Source organism: Triticum aestivum, chromosome 7B (assembly GCF_018294505.1).
Source record: "Triticum aestivum cultivar Chinese Spring chromosome 7B, IWGSC CS RefSeq v2.1, whole genome shotgun sequence".
NCBI classification, from domain to species: domain Eukaryota; kingdom Viridiplantae; phylum Streptophyta; class Magnoliopsida; order Poales; family Poaceae; genus Triticum; species Triticum aestivum.
The window spans coordinates 647433914-647458538 of record NC_057813.1 but is presented as its reverse complement, the minus strand read 5'-3'; the positions used below and the strand labels follow the sequence as shown (position 1 = coordinate 647458538).

At 44.3% G+C, this 24625-nt stretch overlaps 1 pseudogene; it reads right to left on the bottom strand.

The window, feature by feature from the left end:
- Positions 1–24374, bottom strand: part of LOC123158356 (uncharacterized) — a 101979-nt pseudogene extending 77605 nt beyond the window's left edge.
- Positions 24375–24625: the final 251 nt, after the last annotated feature.

Sequence of the window (24625 nt, the reverse complement as noted above, 5' to 3'; positions counted from 1 at the left end):
GGAGCCGGAGGGTGAAAGTTGCGGGTTCGATAGGTTAGGGGTGTGTGGCGGACGAATGGACTGCGTATCCGGGTTCGTCTCGTCGTTCTGAGCAACTTTCATGTTGAAAATATTTTAATCCGAGTTACGGATTAAAAGATATGATTTTCTAAAGATTTTATTAATTTCTAGAATTTAATTAATTATTTAATTAATTCGGAAAATGGATTTATGACATCAGCATTATGTCAGGGTGATGTCAGCAGTCAACTAGTCAGTTGACCTAGTGAAACTGACATGTGGGTCCCACTGTCATTGTCTGTTAACTAATTACCCTAGTTTAGTTTAATTAACAGTAGTTAATTAGGTTAATTAGCCATTAGGTAAATTAATCAGGATTAATTAAATTACTTACTTAATTAATTAATTAATTAACTAATTAACTAATTAACTAATTTTATTCATTTTTATTTTTATTAATTATATTTATTTAGCCTAACGTTCTGGGGGATGGGGTCCCCATGTCAGTGGCAGGGGCCGGCCCAGTCAGCCTGGCTGACCGAGTCAACAGACCGGCCGGGCCCCTAGGGCCCACGGGTCAGTGACCCAGGGGTGGCCCCGGGTCGGCCACGTCGGCGGCCGGCGTTGGGGAACTCTGGTGGCCATTCCGCGGCGGAGGGGGCGCCGGACCTCGCCGGAATTCGTCGTCCGGTGGCCAAAGGGGGCGCGAGCGGGTGCATTCGAACGGGGTGACGACGACGCGCCCAACGGTGGCAGTGGCACGGCCGGACTCGGCCGGAAACGGCGCCGGCTAGCGGCGGAGGCGGCGGGGTGGTTCGGGCGCGAGACGACCCGGCGACTACGGGCATAACGGGAAGGCCAGGGGGGTGCGCGACGCGCTGAGCACGAGGGGCTCGGCCCCGTGACCATTTGGTCACTGGAAGGGCGCCGGCGACGAGGTCCGCGACGGGGGGGGGGGGTGGCGCTCGGGTGTGGAGGGGAACGAGGGGGGAGAGGAGGGGGGGCCTCGGTCGAGCGAGGAGGCGCGAGGCAAGGGACGAGGGCGCGGTGAGCCGGCGCGAGCCGGAGCGCGGCAAGCGCGACACCGGAGCGAGCTCCGGCCACGGCGACCGAGCGCGGGGGGGGGGGGGGGGGAGGGGATCGATCCCAGGGAATCGGGGGAGCGAAGGGGGGGGAAGAGCTCACGGTGGGGGGCGTAGGGTCTCGGAAAAGCGGGCTCGGGGCGGTCGGGGGCGACCGGTGAGGAGGAGGGCGGTGAGGCGCTCGACGGCGACGGGGCGGTGGCGTGCGGCGTGGTGGTCGTCGTCGGCGGCTCCGAGGCGACGAGGGGGGTGGCGGGCGCCCTGCGCGGCCGGTCGGGGAGGAGGGGAGGAGGTGAGGACAGGGCGATGGGTCGCCGGCGTCGGGGGGCGACGGGATCGGGCAGATCCCGATCCAGTCGGCGCGGGAGGGAGGAGAAGGGGATCGGGGGAGGAATCGGGTGGAGTGGGGGGGTGGCTAGGGTTTTCCACCGAAGGGGGGGGGGGTAATGGGAGGGAGGGGGTGGGCCAGGCCAGGGGCTGGCCGGCTGGGCCAGGTGGGGGCTTGGCCCAGTTGGGCCAGTGGGGTTTTTCTCCCCCTCTCCTTTTTTTGTTTTATTTACCTTTTCTTATTTTTTTTCTTTTCTGTTTTAATTTATTTAAAATATCCAGACACTTTCTAAAAATGTGTGCACCCCACCATAATTAACTTTGTAATATTTGACAACCCCCGAACATTTTAGTTTTAATTTTTGAAAACTTTTATTGTCCTCATATATTTTAATTAAACTTTGAAACAGTTTTGATCCAACCCGAGATTATCTACAGTGACATAGGTGACGTGGCACCATCAACGTGAGATTACTGTAGCATGATTATCCAGGTGTTACAAATCTCCTCCACTACAAGAAATCTCGTCCCGAGATTTAAGAGGGGAGTAAGGGGAAAGTTCTGGTTACGATATTCGAACGGATCTTCTCGAAGAAGTTAATCCCTTTCGCTGGTGTCTTCAATCCTTTATTCCGATGCATCATGATAAACTTGTCATCATTTCTTCGGGAACTCCATCGTACTTACGAAAAGATAAGGGGCAGCTCACTACGACATAATGCTTTTGAGGGAAACAATCTGGGGTTAACCCATGAAATAGTATAAGATTATCTCTCGAGTTGAACATATGAAATACCTCGAGAGTAAGGTACGAAGGTACCATAATAGGCTCCAAGCGGATAGATAGTTGCTCGAAGCCTGAACCAGAGTGAGAAAGGGGTTCAGAGTAGCGAGAGTAAGTATTGCGTCTGATACCAGAATAGATCAATAGGACAGTGGCCCATGGATTACATACGAGTCCACGCGCGAGGAATAACCTTGGGAATAGGGGGTGTACAGGACAGTCAGGTTTCGATCCTGTGGAACTGTGGGTTATGGGCCCACCATGTGTGTTTTTTTTAATAGGAGCAGTGACATCTTTCACGGTCATGATTGCAAGGCATGTCAGAGAGTACCATGTCAGTTATGTCGGCATCAACATTGGTACCAAGGGCGAGGGACAAAGAGAACCACTTTCCTGCTCGTTGAACGAGGCGGACCAATAGGTAAGGTTCTCGTCCATCGGTGGCTACCGGAATGTCATCAACAATAGTAACAGGGTCTTACTGACAGAGTTGTACCTCGAGGTGTTTGCACAAGCAGTGGATTTTTACTGCTTAGATTATATAGATCACAAGAATGTCAAACACAACAATGGAAAGGAAAATATGAATATCAGATTAAACAGAACAATGGAAAGGAAAATGTGTTAAAACGCATAATTCAGGGGTATATCCTTCCCAAGGACAAGCAGAGCAAGATATCCACGACAGGATATAAAGTAGACAACCATTTAGGTAAGGGGGGAGGAATCTCATGATATTACCCATACAACGGTGTTAGGATAAATGATAAACAAAATTTAGCATCGTGCTTCAAATGTTCCTGTTGAAAATCGGAGTACCATTGACATGCTTCGAGGTAGCATTGACATGGTCTTCAGGTGAAGATCAAACTTTGGAAACACGAAGGATCCATCAGCAATAACTTGTAGAATAAGTCTTACAATTTCCCTATGGATGAATGGATAACCTTGCTGAAAAGGAATCTATAATGATAGGTCCTCCAGCCGGGGGGGGTGCTAGGCATGACATCATGTTACCGGGTCATCAAAGGATCAACACCATGACTCTTGGAAAGTTGTCCCAACCATCATATCTGACCGAGATTCAGATCCGATTGGTGACAGGATACCTCAGACATAGGATACCTGAGAAGAAAAGGTGCAACGCAAATTGACGAGATGACATTGCAAGATTCTCGGGGAAATGAACTATGAAGTGATTTCCGTTAACAAGAGTCCATCATTAACCCAAGGAAAGGACAAGGAGGTGTCTGGTGAACTCAACGGCAATTCACCGAGATTCCCAAAAGATGGATTTCCACCATTAAGTGAACAAGGAGATAACATTTGTCAGATCAAATGATATAAGGAAGTATGCTCGAGGAAAACATACACAATTAAACATTGGTTGAAAGGTGAGCCCGAAATATGGGTTGGGTTGCACGACCAATGCCAGAATGGTGATTCAATTGGCGAAGGACTTAGAATGAACTATCGCCCATTCACTTCAAAGCAATAGGGTTGTTAGAAGTTTTGAATTCACACGTCATAGCTCCATTGTCGGTATTCCGGTTGAAAACAATACGGGGACCAAGGAATGAAAGAAGATGGCAAGAAGTATTATGATATCAAGAATTATTAAGAGGTGGTGAAATTCTCACCACATTCTTGACAAAAAGAGATGGTAATACTTCCGAGGTAAGGAAGATCAACTGCTGGGTAGAAGTGATCTCAAGGTTTACACAAAACACGAACAAGTTGTGTTGAACGGAAGGCAATAAAGTGGTCGATGAGAATAGGAATCATCGAGGGGCAAGGATGGTATTACCCATCATGAATTCAATTGAATTCCTGGAAGAGCTCGGAATGATGATGATGATCACGACACATTTGTCGAGAGATTTCACGAAGATGTAATCGATCGACGATGACAGCAAGTCAAACAATGATGAAGTGAAAGGTTATTGGAACCAAGGGTACGACACAAACTCGAAACCAAGCTTGTTGTTCAAGGGGAAATGATATGATGATGAGGATCGACGTAAGGTTAGTTCATCGTCGAAAATTGGTGCTCCGAGAATAAGGACCAGGTAGCACAGTTAGAATCATCACGACAATGATATAGCCAAACAGGCTAGGAATGGCGTGATCGGGTACAAACTCGTACTTATAGAAGCTTACTGAAGAGTTGTTGAACCGTAGAGCGGACTCGGTTCAGTTAGCGGGGTCTTTGAGTGTTCAATAACTCAGAGCCCGCGAAAAATTTGAGTCAGTGGGAAGGTAGCACTTGATGAAGAACTCATAAGAAGTTATGCAGTTCCATGATAATCTCGAGATACCAGGGGGGTAATACTCGACACAAGATCAAAGTAAAGGTTGGACTGGTGTATTGATCCATAGAAGACAATTGTTTTAACTTGTCCGAGAAATTAGATCAAAGAAGAACAATCATGGTCGGAACCACGATTGCAGAAGGCCAGATCCTAGATATAAGATGAACTTATACCAAAGGAATAATTCATTTAAGAGAAGCTTTAATGATAAGATCTACATCGTGTCCATGGGCATGAACACAAGTTCAAGGTCGACTCCCACTTCTCCAATGCATAACCTTTCATTCACTTCTCACGTTCGATGAAGTTGCAGTGTTGAAATTTTATCTGGTGAAGCACCAGAAGAGTATGACTCGTGAAAACTTTCGGGTTCACACGGTTTAGAGAAGGCATATGTTCAACCCATAGGGGCTTCTTAGAAACATATACCACAAGTTTCAAGAGTAAATAACACAAGCCCGAAAGCAGAGCATGGTTGGCCAAGCAGAGGATACAACTTAACAAAGGCATTATGTATCAGGGGAAGAACTCACAAAGTGATCAAATGTGAAGGACACTGTCGGATAACAATCCAACAAAGGACTTGATGGTCCACAAAGGATCTGATACGAGTATCGGTACTCAACTAGAGGAAGAAGAATGCAAGGAGATCAGATTATAGAAACAACTGACTAACTCAATTGTCAAATGCAAAGGAATTATGATTTCCAAATCAAGGGATCAAAAGCAATGCTCTGTTTAGGGATGGATAAGTTGAATAGCCTTAGGGTACAATCCACGACAATTGGATTGGTCGAGAACCAATTCCAGTTAAAAGAATGGAAGCTCAGCCGGAAAGGTAATTTATAAGGATCAATAATGATTGCGTGTATTCGCAAATATATTGAGTCAACAGACTCAAAATGATAATGACAAGGAATGTCAATAAGACTACGAGACTTATGGGATTAACCATAATGCAAGCAGGCAAGAATCTCAAGAGCCAAAGGCTCTAGAGGATTTTCGGAAGATCGAATAGTATTTTGAAGACTTTTGTGAAACACATGAACAACTGGGGATGAGCGGATACTCGACAAGTGCGAGGATTTATTTGAAGGGGTATTCATGTGGCAAAGAACTGCTAGGCAGTAGGCACAAAGTACTCTCGAAACAATAAAGAAAACTTCGGGGTATCTTGTAATAACAAGATCAATGTGGGATGATCGTATGAATGGCAAGTGTAAGTAGTTATCCATACGGATTTATCGGTGGTCAGGAATAGCAAAAGTGATGGGCACAAAGTCTCGAGAGAACATCAGAGAGTATCTTCGGAATCTTCTGTTTAGCAGACGATCATCTGAAGTGAGGGGCTCTCCGGGAGAAAGTACTTGCGAGAACCTAAAGTTAGTTTTGTTTTTAGCAAAATCGTTTAACCTGAATAGAAGAGAGTTCAGAATCCCAGAGTAAAGATCGAGGAGTAAAAGATCCTACTACCACCCAAATGGCGACGTGTGCCGTAAGACACATAGCCATGTTAGTAAAAGTTTTGCAATGTCTAGACTCGACTTCGGCCAAGGAGTTGGAAGGGGGATTCCTACAGGCAGTCGGCTCTGATACCAACTTGTGATGCCCCCGATTCAATCGTACACTAATCATGCACGCAAATGTGTACGATCAAGATCAGGGACTCACGGGAAGATATCACAACACAACTCTACAATTAAAATAAGTCATACCAGCATCATAATACAAGCCAGGGGCCTCGAGGGCTCGAATACAAGTGCTCGATCATAGACGAGCCAGCGGAAGCAACAATATCTGAGTACAGACATAAGTTAAACAAGTTGCCATACGATGGCTAGCACAAACAGGGATACAGATCGAAAGAGGAGCAGGCCTCCTGCCTGGGATCCTCCTAGCTAGTCCTGGTCGCCGTCAGCGGGCTGCACGTAGTAGCAGGCACCTCCAGTGTAGTAGTCATCATCGACGGTGGCGTCTGGCTCCTGGGCTCCATCGTCTGGTTGCAGCAATCGAGTAGAGGTAGGGGAAAAGGGGGAACAAGGCAACCGTGAGTACTCATCCAAAGTACTCGCAAGCAAGGAGCTACACTACATATGCATGGATATATGTGTAAAGGGCCATATCAGTGGACCGAACTGCAGAATGCCAGAATAAGAGGGGGATAGCTAGTCTTAACGAAGACTACGCTTCTGGTCACCTGTCTTGCAACAGGTAGAAGAGGACGATCTGAAGTCCTCCAAGTATCATCACATAGCAATAATCCTACTCGGCGATCCCCTCCTCATATCCCTGAGAGAGAGCGACCACCGGTTGTATCTGGCACTTGGAAGGGTGTGTTTTATCAAGTATCCGGTTCTAGTTGTCATAAGCTCAAGGTACAACTCCAAGTCGTCCTGTTACCGAAGATCACGGCTATTCGAATAGATTAACTTCCCTACAGGGGTGCACCATCTTACCCAGCACGCTTGATCCCATTTGGCCAGACACACTTTCCTGGGTCATGCCCGGCCGCGGAAGATCAACACGTCGCAGCCCTACCTAGGCTCAACAGAGAGGCCAGCACGCCGGTCTAAACCTAAGCGCACAGGGGTCTGGGCCCATCGCCCAATGCACACCTGCACGTTGCGAACGCGGCCGGAAGCAGACCTAGCCTAGTGGCGTTCCAGTCCAATCCGGCGCGCGCCGCTCAGTCGCTGGCGTCACGAAGTGCTTCGGCTGATACCACGACGCCGGGATACCCATAACTACTCCCGCGTAGATGGTTAGTGCGTATAAGCTCGTAGCCAACTCAGATCAAATACCAAGACCTCGTTAAGCATGTTAAGTATCCGCGAACGCCGAACAGGGCCAGGCCCACCTCTCTCCTAGGCGGTCTCAACCTGCCCTGTCGCTCCGCCACAAAGTAACCGTCGGGGACCGTCGGGAACCCAGGCCCACCTCTACCGGGATGGAGCCACCTGCCCCTTCAGCCCCCAACTCCGAACAGTATCACAGGTAATGTAACAGTGTAAAGTATATAGTATATGCCCGTGATCACCTCCCGAAGTGATCACAGCCCAGTAGTATAGCATGGCAGACGGACAAGAGTGTAAGGCCACTGATGGAACACTAGCATCCTATACTAAGCATTTAGGATTGCGGGTAAGGTATCAATGACTGTAGCAGCAATGATAGGCTATGCATCAGCATAGGATTAACGGAAAGCAGTAACATGCTACACTACTCTAATGCAAGCAGTATAGAGAAGAGTAGGCGATATCTGGTGATCAAAGGGGGGGCTTGCCTGGTTGCTCTGGCAAGAGAGAGGGGTCGTCAACTCCGTAGTCGAGCTGGGCAGCAGCAGCGTCGGTCTCGTAGTCTACCGGAGAGAAGAGGGGGGAAGAAACAATGAATACCATGTAAACAGATGCATATCGATGCATGACAAGACAAGGAACGATGCTAGGCGTGCCCTAGCGTGGTATGAGGTGGTACCGGTTAAGGGGGGAAACATTCGGGAAAATATCCCCGGTGTTTCGTGTTTTCGGGCAGAGGAACCGGAGGGGGAAAGTTGCGGGTTCGATAGGTTAGGGGTGTGTGGCGGACGAATGGACTGCGTATCCGGGTTCGTCTCATCGTTCTTAGCAGCTTTCATGTTGAAAATATTTTAATCCGAGTTACGGATTAAAAGATATGATTTTCTAAAGATTTTATTAATTTCTAGAATTTAATTAATTATTTAATTAATTCGGAAAATGGATTTATGACATCAGCATTATGTCAGGGTGATGTCAGCAGTCAACTAGTCAGTTGACCTAGTCAAACTGACATGTGGGCCCCACTGTCATTGTCTGTTAACTAATTACCCTAGTTTAGTTTAATTAACAGTAGTTAATTAGGTTAATTAGCCGTTAGGTTAATTAATCAGGATTAATTAAATTAATTACTTACTTAATTAATTAATTAACTAATTAATTAATTTTATTCCTTTTTATTTTATTAATTATATTTATTTAGCCTAACGTTCTGGGGGGGTGGGGTCCCCATGTCAGTGGCAGGGGTCGGCCCAGTCAGCCTGGCTGACCGAGTCAACAGACCGGCCGGGCCCCTACGGCCCACGGGTCAGTGACCCAGGGGTGGCCCCGGGTCGGCCACGTCGGCGGCCGGCGTTGGGGAACTCCGGTGGCCGTTCCGCGGCGGAGGGGGCGCCGGACCTCGCCGGAATTCGTCGTCCGGCGGCCAAAGGGGGCGCGGGCGGGTGCGTTCGAACGGGGTGACGACGACGCGCCCAACGGTGGCAGTGGCACGGCCGGACTCGGCCGGAAACGGCGCCGGCGAGCGGAGGAGGAGGAGGAGGAGGATGCACTATATGAGCCTAAAAGTATGGGACAGAGGAGGAGGAGGATGCACTATATGAGCCTAAAAGTGAAGAAGAGGATGCAGAGGAGGAAGAGGAGGAAGAGGAGGAATAGAGTACTCTGGAGGAAGAGAAACAAGAGGAGCAGGTAGGGCAAGATGGACAGAAGAAGAAAAAGGAGAAGAAACACAGAAAAGTCCCAACAAGTAGATCACATGCAAGTTTAGAGGAGTTGTTTGAGGAGGATTGGATACCATCTTCTGATGAAGACAGGAAACCAATGGACTTGGGTGTGGAATATGATGATGGTGCAGAGGCATTGGCATATGTTTTGCCCAATGGCAGGAAAATCAGAGCTAAGAAGATGAAGAAAAGGTTATGGTATGATGAGAAGAGAGCTCACCCAGCTGAGCAATTTGTGAAGCATCTTTGCTTCATTGATGTGTACCAGTTCAGGAATGCACTTCAAACAATGCACATTGCACAGAACAGGAACTATGAGTACCATAGAAATTGCAGTGACAGGGTTATAGCACAATGCATAGATGAGACATGCCCTTTTTATGTAGCAGCTTCTCAGATTGCAAATGAGAAGACATTTACCATAAGGAAGCAGTATGTGGTGCACACTTGCCCTTCTGTGTCAGAGAACACAAAAGTTACTGCTAAGTGTGTTGCAAAATTTTGTGAGGAAGCAATCAGAAATGACCCATGCACAACAATCACTACTATAATTAACACTGCAAAGAGCAAGTATGGAGTGGAAATATCAACCCACATGGCATACCGGGCTAAGAAGGCAGCAAAGAATGTTGTGTTAGGAGATCAGACGGCCTAGTACACCAGGATTAGGGATTATTTGCAGGCTGTGCTAGATACTAATTCAGGTTCAATGTGTATAGTGACAACAAGACATCTGAGGGAGCATCCAAGCAAAAACTCTAGGTTTCATGCATTATTCTTTTGCCTAAATGGATGCAAAGAAGGGTTTCTCAGTGGATGCAGACCATTCATATGTAATTCCTTGGTATAGGTCTAATGTGTGTTTGCCTAATGTGTGTTTTCAACTAGTTCCTGCTGACCTGTTAACTTGTTATAGGTCCGGATGGATGCTTCATGAAGCTCACTACTGGTGAATAGATCCTTGCTGCTACTGGTAGAGATGGGAACAACAACATTTTTCCCATTACTTTTGGAATTGTAGACAAGGAGGACACAAATTCCTGGACATGGTTTCTATACCAGCTGAAGGTAGCATTAGGTGGGGAATCTGGCCAGTTTGGACAGTACACAATCATTTCAGATAGGCAGAAGGTAATGAAATCCACTTGTGCTAGTTTTCATTTAGTTCTTTCTAGTAGTTACTTACATTTAGTTGTAGCTACTTTTTGTACACAATCATTTAGTTATTTATAGTAGTTAATTTCATATAGATGTAGTCAGTAAGTTAGTCACTAAGCTTTACTTAAATTTACACAGGGCCTGCTTAAAGCCATAAATAGAGTCTTTCCCAATTGTCCACAAAGGTTCTGCCTTAGGCACATTTACCAGAACTTTCAAAATGATGGGTTTAGAGGGCCAGAATTAAAGAAATACATGGATGAAGCAAGTTACTCATACACTGAACATGGTTATAATGTTGCAATGAATGAGTTGAAGAGAGAGTGTGAGGCAGCATGGGCTTGGCTTAGTAAAATCCCAAAGCACACTTGGGCCAGACATGACATGGACACAAATTGCAAAACAGATTTAGTAGTTAACAACTTAAGTGAGGTTTTCAACAAGTGGGTTCTAGATGCCAGGGCTAAGCCAATAAGGACCATGGTTGATGGAATTAGAACAAAGTTAATGGTCAAGTTTAATACAAATAGAACCAATACTCAGACTGTCAGATGGGAGATTTGTCCAACATATGCAGAGAAATTGGAGGAAGCAAAGAAGTGGTCTAGAAACTGCCAATCATTAATGGCTGGCCCCAACCTTTACCAAGTTACTGGTGGGGAGAGAACATATGCTGTCAACCTAGCACATAGGACTTGTGGGTGTAAGAAGTGGGATATGACATCAGTTCCTTGCAATCATGTTGTTTCTGCTATACACAAGGCTAAGCTTCAGCCAGAGGACTTTGTTGATTATTTCTTCAAAAAACCTATGTACCTGGCAGCTTACGGTCCTATAATATATCATGTACCTGGCCCTGACATGTGGCCAAGGACAGAAAGTTTGGACATTGAGGCTCCTGTTTTCAAAGAACACAGGGGCAGAGCACAGACTAAGAGGAGAAAGGGCCAATTTAAGAAGCCAGCCCCCAAAGACACTTCAAGGATGGCCTCAATTACCTGGTCCAATTGTAATAAGGTGGGCCATAGGTACACCAATTGCCATGATGCTCTTAAGCCTGCACTTGCTATGAGAAAGAACAAACATCAGCTAAACACTCTGCTATGAGAAAGACTAAATTTGTTGTTACTTTGTTACTTACTAACATTAAACTACTTGTTTCATTGCAGCCAAGCACCAGCTCTTACCCACCTGATAGTAGAAGTACACCAGCACCAGCAAGGACTGCAGCCTCTGCCGCTGCCAATCCAGCTCCAGCAAGGACTGCAGCCTCTACTGCTGCCACTGCTGGTGGATCATCAAGGAGGGCAACATCTGCTGCCAGTCCAGCTCCAGCAAGGAGGGCAACATCTGCTGCTGCTCCACCTAGGAGGTAGCCAGCTGCTCTAGCTGCTCCCAAGGGTAAGGCACCAGGAAGTAAATCTTCATCATCTGCTCCCAAGAGTAAGGCACCAGCTGCTCCCAAGGGTAAGGCACCAGCAACCAGATCTTCATCAGCTCCTGCAAAGGGACCAAGGTTAGCTTTCAAGCCTCCACACCAAGTGATGGTTCCCAGAGAGTCAGGAAGCCCAGCAACAGAATGAAGGATTACTTGACTGCCTCTGGTGTAGAATGGTGATGATGGTGATTTGGTTGTCTTGATGTTGTATCAAACTATGGCATTTTGGTTGTGTTGTGAAACTATGTTGTGTTGGTACTGTTCTGCTACTCCAGTTATGATCCTTCTGTCAAACTTTGGAATTCTAGTAGTCTTGTGATGATCAACTGTTATGATCAATTTGTGTCAAACTATGGCAGTCTAGTAGTACTGTGATACTCTTGTGATGATGGTGATGGTGTACTCTTCATCCTATGATACTCTTGATGCTGTCATACTCTTGATGCTGTGATAGTCATGATGATGTGATAGTCATGATACTGTGATACTCTTGATGCCTCGGCGTCGACAAAAAGCCGAAAAACCATCACTTGACCCTACTTGATGCCTCGGGGTCGACAAAAAGCCAAAAACCCAAACTTGACCCTAATTGATGCCTCAGCGTCGAGAAAAAGCCAAAAGCATCACTTGACCCTACTCGATGCCTCGGCGTCGACAAAAAGCCAAAAACCCAAACTTGACCCTAATTGATGCCTGGCGTCGAAAAAAACCAAAAGCATCACTTGACCCTACTTGATGCCTCGGCGTTGACAAAAAGCCAAAAACCCAAACTTGACCCTACTTGATGCCTCGGCGTCGACAAAAAGCCAAAAACCATCACTTGACCCTACTTGATGCCTCGGCGTCGACAAAAAGCCAAAACCCCAAACTTGACCCTAATTGATGCATCGGCATCGACAAAAAGCCAAAAGCATCACTTGACCCTACTTGATGCCTCGGCGTCGACAAAAAGCCAAAAACCCAAACTTGACCCTACTTGATGCCTCGGCGTGACAAAAAGCCAAAAACCGAAACTTGACTCTACTTGAGCCTCGGCATCGACAAAAAGCCAAAAACCATCACTTGACCCTACTTGATGCCTCGGAGTCAACAAAAAGCTAAAAACCATCACTTGACCCTACTTGATGCCTCAGCATCGATAAAAAGCCAAAACCCCAAATTTGACCCTAATTGATGCCTCGGCGTCGACAAAAAGCCAAAAGCATCACTTGACCCTACTTGATGCCTCAGCATCGACAAAAAGCGAAAATCATCAATTGCAAACATCTTACTTAGGATAACATTAACCAGCTCTAAATACCAACAAATTCAACACTAGTTCAAATCCATACATAACCATAGCTTGACATTCACCACTAGTTCAAATGCCACCACATTCAGCACTAGTTCAAATGTAAACATCTTACTTAAGATTACATATCCATAGTTCAGGAGTACTCATAGTTAATAGAATTTAAACTACTATCATTACAGCAAATGCCAAACCATACCCTGCAAAAGGTCAGCAAATGCCAAATGATATTGCCCATTCTTTCTCTTGCACTTCTTATCCATTTATGATGGCCTTGATCCCATCCAGCTTCACATTGCTCTCTTTAACTGTCTTCTTGAGCTCATCAATGTGGATCTGCAAATTCTTCCTCTCTTCAGCTAGCTTCAACTTCATGTTCCTAATGACAGTAGCCTGAGCAGCCGCTATGTTCTTCACAGTGTCATACTTCTCCTGCAACTTGGTGGTTTCAGCATCTTTCCTTTGTATCACTGCCCTCTGCTCCTGGGCATCCATAAGTGCATTGACATCTTCAACCAACTTCTCATAGGCTGTTTGGAGTTTCTTCTTCTCTTGTGTCACGTCATGAACAGCAAATGAATGCATCAGACATTCCTCAGTCCTGTCTATCTTAGTTTGTTCATACATAGGCCATAACTTGGACAGTGCATTCTCAAGGGTATTGGGCCAAGATGGATCAATCCACTCTACTAGTCCATAGTTTTTACCTTCCTGAAAAAACAATATTAACATAAAGATTTACATAATAGTGACTTGCTTACAATGATAGGCTAGATTACTTTATAATAAAGAGTACTCTTATAACAAACAATGCTGGTGTGCTAACCCATGAATCTTCTGCTCTAAAATAAGCTAACATGACAGAGTTAACAAAATGACCTAACTAAACAATGTTGCCAGATCCAGACTAAAACAATGCTGGTGTACTAACCCATGCATCTTCTCTGTTAAAATAAGCTAACCTGGTAGAGTTAACAAAATGACCTAACTAAACAATATTGACAGAACCAGACTAAACAATGCTGGCAGAGTAAACAATTAATGAATCCACTGTCCAGACTTCACAATATAATACAATGCCTAATGGAGTGCCACATTACATGTCCATAGCAAACAAATGACAGATCTGTTAAGTTAATCAACAACTTCCCCAAATATACACGCCTGCCAGTGCAAACAAATGACAGATCTGTCATAGTTAAGTTCGAACCATACCTTCTCTGCACAACAAAGAAACCTCCTGCCAGTGTGAATCCCTTCAAAGGCAACACACCTTTCTGCTGCCTTCGTGTGTCCATGGCACAAAACATACATATCTGTCTCAGGGCCCTCGAAATCTGAGTCTTCGGTGCTAGCAGGAACCTGGAGTGCAAAAGAATGACAGAGATTTGGTCCATTGTTTGAAAAGAAGCTCGTTCGAGAAATCCCCAAATATCAAACCCTAACCCTAACTCTGAGAACTGACCTTAATGGCGCCGTCGTCGGAAGCTGAGCTCATGTACTCCCTAGTGTGCTCGCTGCTATCCGACCCATCACTCCACGACACCATGCGATGCGGCGGCGGCGCGGCGCTGCGGCGACGGATGCGGCGACCAAGAACAGAGCGAGGGCGAGAAGAGAGCGAGCGAGCAGAGTGGAGAAGGAGTAACGGCTCGCGCTTTTGACTGCTAGGACCGAACGGCGGCCGTCTAACGCCGTCTGCCGGTTGTCGGGACGGCCTGGAGTGCCACATAGGCGAAAAACAGGCCCGACCTGTCATAAACTCACTTAACACTAGGGCTGGGCATTCGGTTTATATGGTTAATACGGTTCGGTTTATTCGGTGTTTTATAATTTCGGTTCTGAAGAAATGGAAACCGAATTAATCACACAATATTTAGAAACCGAACCATATTAACCATAATATACCGGTTCGGTTTATTCGGTTAACCGAAAAACCAAAATACATGCACTCATCAGTATATATCACAAGAGCTAGCAACTTTAACATCAGTCAGTGCTTTATTCGGTCAAGCAAACTAGTGAACATAACTAAGTGTAAAATCACATGGAGCGTTACATGTATTATGTACGGAAGAATATGTGTCATGCGTGTAAACTAAGCAACTCACGCACTAATTGATACACTAATTGCTAGTTACTTCCATAAGCAAGCGCCGGGCATGCATACATACTCCTGCGCGATATTGCATGGATAGAAATCTTAATAAGTACTTGCTAGAAGAATACGGCCATTGACTACGTTGCATGCAAACAATAGTAAAATAATCTAAACAGATTCAGTTAGCCATGCTAGTATGGCGTTACATAGGAGTACTAGTTAGATTGTGAGATTAGAAACTCATCTAGCGGCTGGCCTGACATCTGCCACAACCAACAAGTATTTGCCAGAGGACGTGCCCCCGCTGAACTTTCGAAAAAAGGTATTGCATGGGGTATCGTACATATCGGTTTTTTCGGTGTATTCGGTTTTTGGCACTGGAAACCAAACAAAAACCAAACACCGAACAACCTTAAAATTTCCCACCGAACAAAAAATCGAATCACCGAATAAATAGATAAATTGGTTAATATGGTTCGGTTCGGTTCGGTTCGGTTTTTCGGTTTTCGGTTCAAAAGTGCCCACCCCTACTTAACACGGCCCGATATGCCGATCAGTGGTTTTTGCAAAACAATTACGCTAGACGTAGTGCTTTCTGCAACGATTCTGTATCCTAGTGTTTTTCGTAAACCTAGTCCTCAAAGTGATGGTTTTATGCAATTTATTTCACGAGGACGGAAAGAAAAAGGAGGCATGCAGGCGATTGATTTGAAGTACTACTAGCTAGCGTGCTTTAGGGCTGTTCACACTCGGGCCAGTAGGTCCGCGTCGACGTGTAGTGTGCAGGGCAGGGCAGGGCGGGGCGGGCGTTAGGAAGTTTCGTAGCTAGCACCACGGTCGTCTTGCTCTCCGGCTGGCGCCCATTGCCCTGCCACTGATGCGCGGCGTACGTGTGAAGAAAGCCAAGCCCCTCCCTTTCCCTCAAACACGGCAATCTTGGACATGAAACTTTGCATCAGCTCAGCTTCTGCCGAGATCATGTGAACGCCTTCATCGGCCTTCATGATTTTCCTTATCCTTTTGAGTTGCATGGGGTGCTTCTTGATGTCAGTGGCCTGCTCGATCTCTGACCATTGTTCGGCCCAGAACTGCTGGAGCCGCCTCTGGTGCAGTTGCTGGAGCTGCTGCTGATACTGCTGTGATTGCTCGTACATAAGCCGGTTCTGAGCACTGTGCGAAGATGGATTTGCATGGAATGGTGGCGTTGTCTGTGAACCGGCAGGAGTGATGCCAGGAGCTGCAGCCACTGTTGCTCCAGGCGGATAGGCAGGATACACATGTGATCCACCAGCAACATCACCCATTGCAAGCTGAGGTTTCCAAGACCGTCTTTCTGGCACTGTGAAAAAATAATGAAAATTATTCATTAGCTCAATCATAAAGTATTAATCAGCTTAATCTTACAGTACACAATCTAAGGAGAGTTAGATAAGTTTGTAATGCCGAGTTTATTTCTTTGTTAGGATCCCCCCAAATAATTTTAAAAATGATAATTATCTGCTAGTAGAAACTAAGATCAGTTCTAAGTAACAGCACCAGAGCAGAAGAAAATTGCATAATTAAAATACTGAAAATACTCATGTACAACCAAATATACATCATGCAGCATGAACTAACAAACTAAATGGGTGAAAGAAATCAATAGAATAAATCTGGCTACAAAGCTGACTGCAATAGAAACTTGAGATCCTGTATAGGCAAGTGGGCCATTATAAGCCACCACAAATTTAGCAACTTGTTTTCTGTTGCATCTTATGTGCACTGCCCAAGCATCTAAAATTATAAATGCATATAATAAATGGTTTAGATTACACAAGCAATTGATAGTGGTAATGGTGGTTTCTAACTCCAGGCTGGCCCCAAAGGTGCTCCATAAAGCACATACAGCTAGAGAGTGGATAACTCAGTTGAATATTTCACCATCAGAAACACGAAAATAAGATGGTGACAATGGTGGAAACGGATCAAACGCGGCTGGATTATAGAAAAATTATATTCACACCATAGCCATTTTAAAAACATAGATGAGTGGTTATTCCAAAAAAGACACGAATACCAGCAGCAGGCATGAATATACAGAGCAGAAAGAAATACGAATATCTGAATCATGGATTAACCATTCACACTATATTTCATAATTTATAAACATATTTTGTTCATCGATACTAAGACACATATTCTGATATCACCATCCGCACTTGTATCCCCTTCAGAGATGGCATCATTCACACAAGGTTGCCAAAATCCCAACCTTCCAATTCATCTAGTAGATCCCAGGGGACCGCTTCAACCGATAGTTCAATACGAAGAGTAAGATTTGAGATTGATAGTGATACAGATCTTGGGGTCACAATCTTCCTACAACCGAATCATATGCTAACCTGAGAAGAATCATAACTATCAGATCATGACAACCATCGATTTTTATACCTATTGGCGTCGCCGATGAATTTTTGTTAGATTTATGACCTCCTAATCTTTTCAATTAGCACAAATCTGGGCAAAGAAAACTTTATTTATATACCTTGATAGCAAGAGCAGCAGGATGGCACAGCTGTAGAATATGCATGATTTCTACTATACTGATACGGTAAGCAATTAAAGATCGAAAAATCTAATGACCAGTCGACCGGTGGTTAGCGAGATATCCAGGAGTCGAACCAGCGACCTAATGGTAGAATCCTGGTGCTGACAGCCACCAGAGACACGGCATGTGTTACGATTTGGTTGGCACAAGTTTTCTTGAAATCATCATCGGAAGTACTCTGGATTGTTCTCTATCAAAAGACAATGAGTGTACCTTTTTACTACTACTCCCTCCATTCCGAAATAGATGACCCAGCTTTATACTAAAGTTAATACAAAGTTGGGTCATCTATTTTGAAACGGAGGGAGTATATGAGAAAAGAAATGAAAAAAAATTCTTGTTCTTTTTCTTTGGATTTCTCCAATAACTCACGTACAATCATCATGATATCTAGTTTCATGAGTCTCAAGTTGATAACACCCTATTAATTTTCGTGCGGGGGTGGGGGTGAGGGGGAGTTGATGAAACATCCACTCGGTAACTTTTTGTGTGAACAGCATGGTAACTCACACATCATAGACCTGATAACTCGTATATCACAGATCTGATAACTTATATAACTTAGTCTTGATAACTTTGGTGTAGGGATGGGTGTTGATGAAGCATCCCCCAGAAACTTTTTGATGTGAATAGCATGATAACTCATACATCGGAGACCTGATAACTTACGCAACCCGGTCTTGATAACTTTTTGGCCAATAGAGGTGATGAAATATACTCCGATAACTTTCATGTGAATATATGTATGTCATTTACAACCCCGGCGTATTGAGGCCGCTTGAAGGCCCCGCTCACCCAAAGTGATTTATAAAAATTCTTCTTTCTATCACGGTAACTCACACATAGCTGACCTGATAACTTATGTGCATAGGTCTTGATAAATTTGGCGACCGGGTGGAGGGAGGCACGTTGATGCAATACCCCTTGGTTATTTTTTGTGCGAATAGCTTGATAACTCACACATCGCAGGCCTGATAATTTTGAAAGAAAAAGATGTTGAAAACAAATCTTGATGCTAGTAGTTTCCATATTGTAGTTTCGACCTTGTAGTTTTATAGCCTAAGAAATCATGATAAAGCTGATAATTGAACTCAAGAGTTCAATATTGAGATCTTAACCTACTAGCCAACTCACCCACTACTTGGCTCCTGACAAGTTCAAATAAAATACCACTTTTTTTACCATCTGAGGTGAACAAATTGTTAAAATATACCCCCGGTAGCTTTCTGTGTAAATAAGATGATAACTTACGTACAATTAACCTGATAACTTACATATAAACGCATTGATAACTTTTCACCTTGGGCGAAAAGTTCTAGAAATATGCCCTGATAACCTAGTGCAAATAGCATGGTAATTTACGCACCAGACAACCGGTAACTTACATACAACACATTTGATAACTCTTTACCCATGTGAAAAACGTTACTGAAACATTTCCCGATAACTTTTTGTTGTCGAAACATACCCCAGTGTGAAGTTACCACTACCCCATGCTAACGTTATCGTGCTTCTCATCGTATAGTCATTAACCTTCTCATATTATAGTTATCAGGCTTATCATAGTATAGTTATCATGTTGCTTAAGTCACAGTTATCACGCTGGTCATGCCAAAGTTACCAAGCAAAAACAGTTATTATCGCTGATATGACAAAAAAAGAAAGGTTAAAATAACCTTATTTATATTTGATAGACAACAACTAAGGGTGGCTTAGTTGGTTATTGGGCTCAAACTCTAATGAATAGACTTGGGTTCAAGTCCCCTTTCCAGCAGTTTTATTTTCTTATCATATTGTGTAGCCAAAAAACCGGAAAAACCACTAGCGATTTACTATTGCCGTATACGGTTTTCGAGAGAAGAAGAAAAATCGGTGAAATCGTGCGTGTGGGTCGGGAGAGGAAGCTGGGTTACGGTCGTGCGGATCTGTCGCTAACGACCAGTCGACTGGTCGTTAGCACAGTCCATTAAAGATATAGGTTGTCTTTCTCCTTTTCAAACTTTCTAAAAATTTCCGGAAAGTATAGTTTGATACATTTCCCAAGCATTTATTTTCCCTACTCCATGATAAAAAAAATCATGTGGGGTGCACAACCTTATTTATGACTGAAGATTCGCAAGATCTTGATTTTAGATCTTTGTAGGCAGATCCGCTTTAGTTCCTGTGATGGGCACAGCTGTGACAGCAAGCTGTATTTAACCGCACAGGTTTTTTAGAAAGCGTTATATAAGAAACTTGATTTGCTAATGTAAAGGTAAATAAAAAAAGTAGTGCATGATGCGCATATGTTGATAATAGGAAATGATTGCCTTGGCAAAGCACCAACTTTTGCAGCGTGCTTTTATTCCCATGTCTGTTCTTTTCTTGATAATCAACCCTAATCTGCGTATTTCTGTCCATTGAGCAAAAGGATCAACACCAGGCTCTGTAACAGACAAATATCTATAATTAGAACCCTAACAGATTGAGCAAACAGTTCTGAAAACTAATAGTCCCTCTGTTTCTAAATACTCCCTCCGTTCGGAATTACTTGTCGCATAAATGAATGTATCTAGATGTATTTTACTTCTAGATACATCCATTTTCGAGACAAGTAATTCCGAACGGAGGGAATATAAGTCTTTCTAGAGATTTCAACAAGTGACTACATACGGAGGAAAATAAGTGAATCTACACTCTAAAATATGTTTACATACATTCGTATGTTGTAGTTCATTTGAAATGTCTAAAAAGACTTATATTTGGGAACGGAGGGAGTACATTTCAGAATAAATTACATTGTTAAATTCAAGTGATTAAAATGGAAACAGCATAGGATATTTAAGATGAATACTGGACTAATCGGTGTACATAAGCAGAAGCATGATAACCATAATGTGTACTCAGCGCAGGGAAAGCTCAAAAAAATTACTAGTGTTGCTACAAATATAAAATAAAATTCACCAGCAATAGATGAAGAAGACAAGTTGCTAACTATCTGTCATTTTGGCTGCAATGATCAGAATGTCTTTATCGTTATTAACACAATCATAGCCATAAGTCCATTTCTACGAAGAAGTTTGCTCATACCATTCATGCTTGTTCTTCTTGCGCTTAATAATCCCTACGAGTATGTTGCTGTTACAGAAAGATTCAAACATATGCACTTCCAATAAAGGCCGCTGAGAAAGCCAGCAAGAGGAACAAGTTAACCTTTCGATTTTGCAAACGGCTCCTACTTAGTAGAAGTCTTTGACCTTGGTAACTGGTAACACGAGCTTTCAATTTAAGTCAGGTATGCGGCGTGCCGCCGGGCCATGTTTAGCTAGTAGATCTAAAACTGCATACGAGTTAGTTTCGCTTTCATGATGTAAGATTTGTTCATATGTAAACACATGAATCTCATTTTTAGAGCTTCCATTGGCCTCCTCGTCCTGGCCATCTTTCCCACTTACATCTCACACCATATGTTTAAGCCAGGACAGTGTATGGTAGTGTGTACCGAGGCTTCAGTTTCCACATATTTTTTGGCGTTTGACTCTGCCAACTTGAAATCCCCGTGAATTATGCAAGCGTCAAGAATATTGAGGAGGGCTGCAGTATTGCACTTCTGCAACTTGTTCTCGACTAAATCTACTGCCTGTCTAAACAATCCCGCATGCTTAACATGTCAGTCACATATGCATAGTGCTGCAGGCCAGGAATGACAATGTAATTGGGATTAAACAGGGAAATTATACCCAATCCTTCATTAACCTGATCTACCAAGCTACCAGTAGATAAAGCTCCAAATAGTAATTCTATCTGGCTTGACACCACACTTCAATATTCACCAAAACACTCAAAGAGCTTCTCATTCTGCGATATACCAATGATGAACAAATCCTTGACACAGACACCATTGAAGAGTTTCCTGACATGCTTCAAGGAACCTAACTTACAATACATGTCAATGAGAGCAGTGGCGACAATTATATCATCGTCAAACCCACGTTTCTATACCAGTGCATGGATTTGGGTACCCTACTTCAACAGACCAAAGCATGATTCTCAGCACACTTGCAAAGGTGATGCAACCGTCAACAGAAATATCGAACGCGCGAATAATTTGCCCAATCTTTCACGGTACAAAGTCACCTGAAACGGTGTGGCGCTCGCGATCTTGTAGATGCAATCACCACGAAAACAACACGCACACCCTAAAGAGGAAGTACATGGACGATCTTCAGCAGATCAACAGAAATTGAAACTCTAGAATCAATCTCAAACCAGAATCACAAAGCCTCAAAAGCTATCAACAAATATTCTGCGGCGGATCGAAGATACCCCGACTTGCCGATCTATCCCTGGATGGAAAATAGCCAAAAAAAACTAACCCCCGTACAAGGCCAACCTTGGCCTTTAAAATAGTGCTCGCAGGCACGTACGTGACCAGGTCTGACTCGATTCCTAAGTTTGTTACAAAACCAGACTAACAAGAAAAATAGACACGGACTCTTTCTCTCTCCAATCTAAACAAATCGCTAATTAACTAATATAAAAATACGGCAAGCTGATCACAAGATGCCAAAACTATTGACTAGACACGCATGCCTCTTTCCAATCTTCACGGTGCCTTCCCTTGTAATTATGCTGGTATTGACTTCGCCGTGCATTACCTCGCACAATCATTTCATCCTGATTGAAAACACATGTACGTGAATGTATTGCAGACGGACTTGCATCGTAGTCAGTGCCCGTAGGAATTCTCTCACATCGACCTTCTGTTGCACACACTGGACGCAATGTCGGCATTTTCTTCAGACTTCTCGTTGTCCTAACTCGCTGACGTAGTGCAGGCACGCCATATTTGCCATTTCTTCCTTGATTGCTTTTATAAATGATCCTTAGCGACGACATAGGGGGTCGCATCATCCTCCTTCCCTTGAGAAGAAACCGTCCTCGGTTTTGATCCGTGTTTAGCGGTCTTTTTCTTGAATACTTTCACGGTACACTTTATATCCTTTGCATCTTTTGAATGAGTAGCGTAGAATTCACCCTTATGCATAAAAGTGTATCTATTTGTTCGCCCATGATGAAGAGCGTTAACATCATGCTGCCACGGACGCCCCAAAATAAAATGACAAACATGCAGTGGCATAACGTCGCATTCCACTTTATCCACATAGCCATCAACAGAAAAAGGGACCTTCACCCTGTGAGTAACCTTCACTTTGCCCACATCATTGATCCACTTCATATAGTATGGTTTTGGGTGCTCCCAAGTTGGCAAAGAAAGTGACTCCACCACATCTTTGCTAATCATGTTGCTAGCACTGCTGCCATCAATTATCAGTTTGCACACTTCTCCTTTGATGGTACATGCAGTTTGAAAAATACTCCGCCGATGTCCTTGTTCAACAATGGTCTTGTCATCTCGCTGGACCTTATGTGCTAGCAAACTCTTCATATCAGGATCATCTTGAGGATAACATAGTATGGTATCACCATGACCTCTTTCAATTCCATCCTCTAACTTAGGCGTCTCATCTTCAGATTCTGAATTATATTCCGCATCAACAAGTAGAACCCTTCGTTGATTGAAACATTCATGCTTCATGTGTCCACGTCCTCCACACTTGTGGCAAATAATATTATGATGATGAGATGAAGACGCATTAGATGAAACATGAGAAACCTCCTTTGGCGCAGCCGCCACTTTGCTCTGTTCAATGCTTCCCGACTTATAAGGAGTCGGTTTAGCACTAAACCCACCCTCAATAGGAGAAGAACCACGTCGCCCACTATTGTAAGTCGGACGATTCTCTGAAACTTGCTTCTCCAATACCCAACGTTCAGCACGCTCCGCTTGATGAAGTAATTCATGAATATCATTATATTACATTAAATCAACATGGTCACGAATCTTTTCTTCCAACCCCTCAAAGAAACGTACCATGGTCGCCTCCGCAGACTCACGCACAGCTGTACGGATCATCAAAACTTGCATCTCCTTATAGTACTCATCAACTGATTTCGTACCTTGCACCAGACGACGCAATCTACTATGAAGCTGGCGAGTGTAGTAAGCAGGCACAAAATGTTCCTTCATGATTCGCTTCATGTCAGCCCATGTCGCTGGTCGCTCGTGATTACGGTTCTTATTATCCCACCATACAAGAGCGTACTCTGTAAATTCCATTGATGCAACACGAACCTTCTTCTCTTCGGAGTAGTTGTGACCGTCAAAAATCTGATTTACTCGCATCTCCCACTCCAAATATTTCTCCGTGTCAGCACAACGTCCAGAGAATTCAGGTATGGTTATCTTGATTCGACCCAAACCATCATCCTCGTGGGCACCATTGCCGCCATAGTCACGGCCCCGCCCAGCATGGCGGTGAGCCCCAGCATCATGCCGTGGTCGGTGAGGTAAGCCTCCACGGGCATCGGAATCCTCAGAAAAATCACCACCATCATCGTTGTCACGGTCACGACATCGTCGTGGTGAGCGGGACTGTCGAGGTGCCACATCTCTCGCCTGAAGGCGCTGAACTGCTGCAGTGAGCCGATTAAGACTCTCGGTCACCACCTGTAGACTATTAGTGCGCTGTCGGTCGCTAGCAGTCAGACGCTCGTTCCACCTGTCCTCGACGCCTACAATATTTGCAGACAATTCCTCAACCCTTGTCTCAAGCTTCTTGTTGGCTCCCTTGATCGACATCAGATGGATACGCAAATCATCACTTATCTCCAGATCCTCCGGAAGTTCGTCGCCTTCCTCATGATCAGATTTCTCATGCTGCGAGTTCACCATCTTTCAAACAATTGAATCAAATAGTAGGAAAAAAATTGTACCGTGATCAACCTTGCTTTGATACCACTTGATGCAACCGTCGACAGAAATATCGAACGCGCAAATAATTTGCCCAATCTTTCACGGTACAAAGTCACCTGAAACGGTGTAGCGCTCGCGATCTTGTAGATGCAATCACCACGAAAACAACACACACACCCTAAAGAGGAAGTACGTGGACGATCTTCAGCAAATCAACAGAAATTGAAACT